Genomic DNA, 5,600 nt, shown 5'->3' with positions numbered 1-5,600 from the left:
TATTTTTAAAGTGTGCCACCTTTTAACCTTTACTTTTTTTTTTTAAGTTGAAGGTGATACTTTTTCTATATATGATGAAACTCATGTCAGCTGAAGTGAGTGTAATCTCAGATACCAACATTATTATATTTTAAAATCACGCTATGGAAAAATCACCTGCATTCTGTCATTTGTCAGATTTACAGTACCTTTTTTTTTTCTTTAACTTTTAGCATTAAATAAAAATAAAATTGGCAGCACTGAACATTTTCTGAGGCCTTTTTTAATTTTTTAAAGTAAGCTCAGAATGGCTATTGTTTTAATCACTAATGGCAACGTGACCAAAGGATGTGTGGGTTTGGGGTTGGGGTTTGCCTGGAACAGCAGGAGAAGAACAGGAGATAAAAGACACAGAACAAAAAGGCAACTGATGGTAGGACAGGGCGGGGGGGGGGGGGGGGGGGGTGGAAGGAAAAAAATAAAAGTGCTAGGGACTGGGGGAAAGGGCAGCTGGATAAGGGAAACAGATAAAGAGAAGAGCTGAACAAAGTACAGCTAGAAAGCACTTGTTTATTTTTCAACTTGCAGTAGAGCCAGCCACTCTGCAATTGTAGACTGGACGGAAAAGATCCTGACAACGCTGCAAAGGCTATCGAGACTCGGAGCTGCTCTCTGGAAAGCTTTGGAATGAAACAGCCATGTTGAGCTGTGTGAAATGTGTGGAGGACAAGAGGGAAAGCAGCCTACCTTTTGGAAAGTTTTGGAATAAAGTCAGGGCGAAAGCCAGGTGTAAGGTTTCTCGATGTCCCGAAACGCAAATTTATAAATAAGAAGACGTGCAAAGCACCAGGACACATTTGCAAGACATCGTAAGACAGTTCCTAGATGTTTTGCAGCCTTTACTCATTTTATTGATCAGTGGCTTGGCGGACTTCTAGAAAGGAAGTTGTGGACCTGACAAAGACTCAGGATAGGGTACACACAGACTATGTGTTTTAAATTAAACAGTAACAGTTAATGTGTAACAATATATTTTCAGCAGGGGTGGTCTGGGAACTTGGGGGACCCATCACTACGTGTGTTTCAATTTTTTTTTACTAGTAGCCTGCTTAAGGCAGTTTTCAAGAAACTATTCTTAATAAGTTAATTATAGCTTATGATATACAACACGATGTTTCATTTAGTAATCAGGTTAAAAGAAATGTCGAACTGCCCACTTTTTTAAACTTAAGAATGCTAAATTTTATTTTTAGGAAAATTTAAAAGACTGCAGCTTGCAAAAGTCATTTATTAAGATTTCAAAATCTCCTCCCAAAGTAAACCTTAAGGATTGCATTCAGTTTCCAGTTTAAAAAAAAAAAAACAAAAAACAACCAGACTCTTGATGTGGCAGATGTCTTTGTTTATTTCCCAAAGGAGGGGAAAAGTTAAAGGGAAAATACAGAACTCTTCAATTCCTAGACTTAAGTCCCTCGTTACTCAAAGTTGTTTTGCATATGATTTATAGATGGTTTTATTTGGTTAGTGAAGAGTAAAATGTTTCTCTTCCTAATTCCAAAGTGTATACGTGGAATCATTCAGAAAAATGTTCAGTCGCGTGTAGGCCACTAGAAGTCCTGAGTCACCCTCATTTGCTCGCCTTTTCTTCATAGGGAACAGTGTGAGAAGACACGCCTTCCCTCTGTCACAGACCAAAGAAACCAATGAATGGAATACGTATTTACGTACTTCATCATCTGGGGTTCTAGAAGTGAGAGGTGGGGTGGGGGATGCTATTTAACTCTTTCAGTGCTACTGGCTGGGCCTCTAACAGCAACAGTACTGATTATGATCAAATAGAAATTACCATGTGGCTTCCCAGATTATCAGTAATCTAGAGCCTTCATGGTTGTTTCTGTTGATAGCCTACATTTTTCCTCCAGTTAGGAACCCCAGGCAGTAATTTCAAAGGCACAAAAATATTCAAAAAATCAATTTGTAAATTCAGAGGTTGGAAGGTAGAAAGTGACTGATTTGTGGATTATCTGTGGATTTCTCTAATAATCCCCAGATAAATCCTTAATGAGGGATATCCACACCATCCCTATTTACTGTTAACTAATTCGTACCTAATTTAACAGTGGATTTTGTTTTAACCCATTAGTCTGCTGTTGCCTGCTCCTTCCCTGTGTCAGTACAACTTCACATGCTTGATTTTAAAACAGCTTCCCTTTTTAAAATTGAGAGATATTGTATTTTTTTTTTTAAATGATAGAGTACAGAATCTGTATTTGCACTGATCTTTATCACAGAATACTGGGTGCTTCTGTATGGCACTAAGCAGCATAAAACAACCCTTGCAAGCTACAGAAAAGGTATTAGGGCAAGAAAGTATGCTATAGGCAAAATCAATTTTAGAATCATGTGGATATTCGTCTTAAAGCTACTCTTTTATTTTGGTCCTGCGAAACAACTGAGTAAAATCTTAATAGAACAACCTTTTTAGAATGGTGATAAACAATTTCTTCTATAATAGAGACTTAAATAATGCTTTGAAAGAAATGTAGCTCTTTAAAATTCAAAGTCTTAGTAAAATGAGTCTTCAGTGCACATCAAGTTTATCACAAAGTCAGCCATGAAAATCCTCTAGGAGGTGATTTTCTTTTAGGTCAGACAAGGTCTGGATAAAAGACTACAGGATTCCTACTTTAAATTGGAAGCATCAATGCACTGGTTGATCTCGTCTTTTGAATGGACTTTAGAAGTTGGATTGCATAATCGAAGAGTCTTTTCCAGCAATTCAGAAGGCCTTGTTGCTGAGATAAGGCATCCTATATAGAGTAATAATGTCCTATTTGAATATTTTTAAATATAGTTTGCATCTTGGGGAAAATGAACTGTTACATAATCTGTAGATCCCATCACTTAATCACTCTTACTTAGCAATGACTATTTCACTCTTTTTTTTTTAACCAATGACTATTTCATTTTTTTTTTTTTAAGATGTTGTTTATTTATGTGAGAGAGAGAGAGGCAGAGATAGCGAGAGAGCACAAGTGGGGAGAAGCAGGAGAAGCAGGCTCTCCACTGAGCCGGGAGCCCAACTTGGGACTTGATCCCAGGACCCCAGGATCGTGACCCGAGCCAAGGGCAGAAGCTTAGCGGACTGAGCCTCTCAGGTGCCCCTACGTCATTCTTTATGTCACTACTACCAGTTGACGTTCAGATGCACATGAGGGGACAGGCATCATGCACAACCAAGGAGTAACATTTTGTTGTGTAGGTACTCAGCAAGTTTAGCAGATAAATATTTGGATCATTGCATATTTCTCTGCCTTTTGGAAAAATCTCTTTACCATGAGTTCAAATCGAATACTTTGAACTGTAAATGTGGCTATTTTGGAAAAAATAAGTTCAGAAACATTTCATCAGAACTCAGGGCCTTAATTTATTTTTTAAAAATTGTATTTATCTATTCATGAGAGACACAGGCAGAGACACAGACAGAGGGAGACGCAGGCTCCTCACAGAACCAATGTGGAACTCGATCCCAGGACCCCAGGATCATGCCCTGAGCCACCCAGGCATTCCCCTAAATTTATTTTAAGGTATAGAGTTTATTAAAAGTAAGTTTAATGTGTAGTAAGAGTTTATTAAAAGAGCTTCAGATTTACCGAGGTTTTACCTTCTTTCATTGTATGATTTTGAAGTACTAGTCACACCAGTAAGAGTTCTGCAGAAAAGTGAATTGTAGGAGTAGGGATGGTCTGGGTCTGGATCAATCAGCATTTTGTTGCACAGTCTGGGTTTGGGGCCTCGTGTTCTCCAAAGCCTGAGAGACTATGTGTGCTGCAAAACAGAAACAGGCGTCGTGAGCCTTAGCCCGGTCTAAAAGCCTCTTACCTCCGTTCTGTTATTTCTGCCTCCCAACAGCCAACCCATTAACTTTTTTTTTTTTTCCGATAAAAGATAAAGATTTATTGTAACCCATATACATCTGAAATCAGAATTTCACAGGAAGGTCACAGTCATTAAAGAAGTTTTGGAATACTCTTCTCTTAATAAGCACCATATGGGTTGTCACCGTTCTTATTTGACACCTAGTAAGTAGGCATATCACTAGGCTTTGAACAGCTGAGCGTCTAGGGTCCAGCTTTCTTGGAGCTTAAGGACAATTCCACAGATAGGGAAGGGATGTCAGTGCGCTTAATTAGGAGCCCTGGGGGAGGAAAGGCAAGCACGCGGTGGTTTCCTGGCACGAGTTCGGAAAGTGCAGTTAGGGCTAAATTCTCACGTGGAGGACTGAGCCTCTTTCTAGAACTTTTACCTGGAAGCTCGGTAGGACTCCAGCACAGGAACACGGTCCGGAGACCTCGGTGCTTGCACGCAAGACACTCATTACGCGCAGCCTGCAACCGTCATGCAGGAAAGGGGCTTCGGGACCTCAGTAGCTTCTCGCAAACCCAGCGGCCGTTGGAAAACATCGGGGCCAGATCGGAGTCGTCAAAGGGTAGCTTTTACTTTTTTTTTTTTTTTTACTTTTTTTTTTTTTTTTTTTTTTTTTTGATTGTGGCTCACGGTGGCGTTTCTGCAAAGAAAGAAAACAGCCGCCAGCGCTGCCAAGCCATGTTTACTGGAGGGGAAGGAAAGGGGGGGAGGCGCCCGGCCCCTCCGGCAGCCTGCGTCAGGGCCTGCGCCCCCGAGGACACCTGGCCGCGGTCTCCCGCGCGGCGCCCTGACTCACGCCGCGCCCGGGTTTCTGTATCCAGGACTTGTGCCCGGGCAGCCGGCGCGGCGCAGCGCGCGTGGAGCGGGGCCGCGGGACGGCCGGGGCGGCGGCGCCCCGCTCCCGCTCCCGCTCCCGCTCCCGCTCCCCCCAGCGAGCCGGCCGCGCGCCTATAATTAGCGAGGAGCGCGCCCCGCCCGCGCCCCGCCCCGCCCGCGCCCGCGCCCCCGCCCCGCCCGCGCCCCGCCCGCGCCCGCGCCCCCGCCCCGCCCCCGCCCGCGCCCCCGCGAGGGCTGTGCGCGCGCCCCGGCCCGCGTGCGTCCCCGGCCGCGTGCGTCCCCGGCCGCGCGCTCCGCGTTGGTTACCGCGTAGTGAACCAAATAAAGTAAAGGTCTGGCTCCGGCCGGGGCGGGCGGGCGGGGTGTGGCGAGCCCCCCGCTGCCCAGACAAGACGGGCCGCGCGTCCGCCAGGGCCTCGGCCGCCGCCGCGATTTTTGGAAATCATGATGCTGCCTTTTTTTTTTTTTTTTTTTTTTTTAAGACTGTGGCTAAAATAAGGCAAATGTTCCATGCTGGTGGAGTAAACAGTCATATTTAAGGGGCATCTGTCTTTGGGGCAAGCACAACGATGCACCGTGCGTGTCCGTAAAAAATGTGTTTATTAAGCGGACCTCAGGACATGCCCATATGGGTACTACAGTCAAATAAAGTACTGCAACAACTGACTGCCCACAAGGGAGTTGCTTCATTTTAGAGAGGAACCTTTCCTTCAATTAGAACAGTTTTTTTTCTCCCATCAGAGTAGCACTGGGCCGCGCGATTCGTTCACTTCTCATTTTTGTTAATTATTAAATCTAATACTCTGCAGTAACATCTCAAAAAAAAAAAATGCAAGAAGCGTGGCCCCCATTCTTTA

General features: G+C 44.0%; 1 long non-coding RNA gene across 3 annotated transcripts; it reads right to left on the bottom strand.

Annotated features, from left to right (window-relative positions):
• Positions 1 to 1,364: 1,364 nt before the first annotated feature.
• On the bottom strand, positions 1,365 to 5,175 carry LOC121488395. Of its 3 annotated transcripts, XR_005987043.1 has the most exons (4): positions 5,050 to 5,175; positions 4,286 to 4,546; positions 3,644 to 3,807; positions 1,365 to 1,660 (listed from the first exon to the last, which is right to left on the bottom strand). It is a non-coding gene; the product is annotated as an uncharacterized LOC121488395 (long non-coding RNA). The 3 variants fall into 3 exon arrangements; XR_005987042.1 differs by lacking the exon at positions 5,050 to 5,175 and having other exon boundaries at positions 3,633 to 3,807; positions 4,286 to 4,889; XR_005987041.1 differs by lacking the exon at positions 5,050 to 5,175 and having other exon boundaries at positions 4,286 to 4,886.
• Between the last annotated feature and the right edge of the window lie 425 nt (positions 5,176 to 5,600).

Source organism: Vulpes lagopus, chromosome 3, assembly GCF_018345385.1.
Source record: "Vulpes lagopus strain Blue_001 chromosome 3, ASM1834538v1, whole genome shotgun sequence".
NCBI lineage: Eukaryota > Metazoa > Chordata > Mammalia > Carnivora > Canidae > Vulpes > Vulpes lagopus.
Note: the sequence above shows the minus strand (reverse complement) of the source record. Positions and strands in the feature narration are given on the sequence as shown.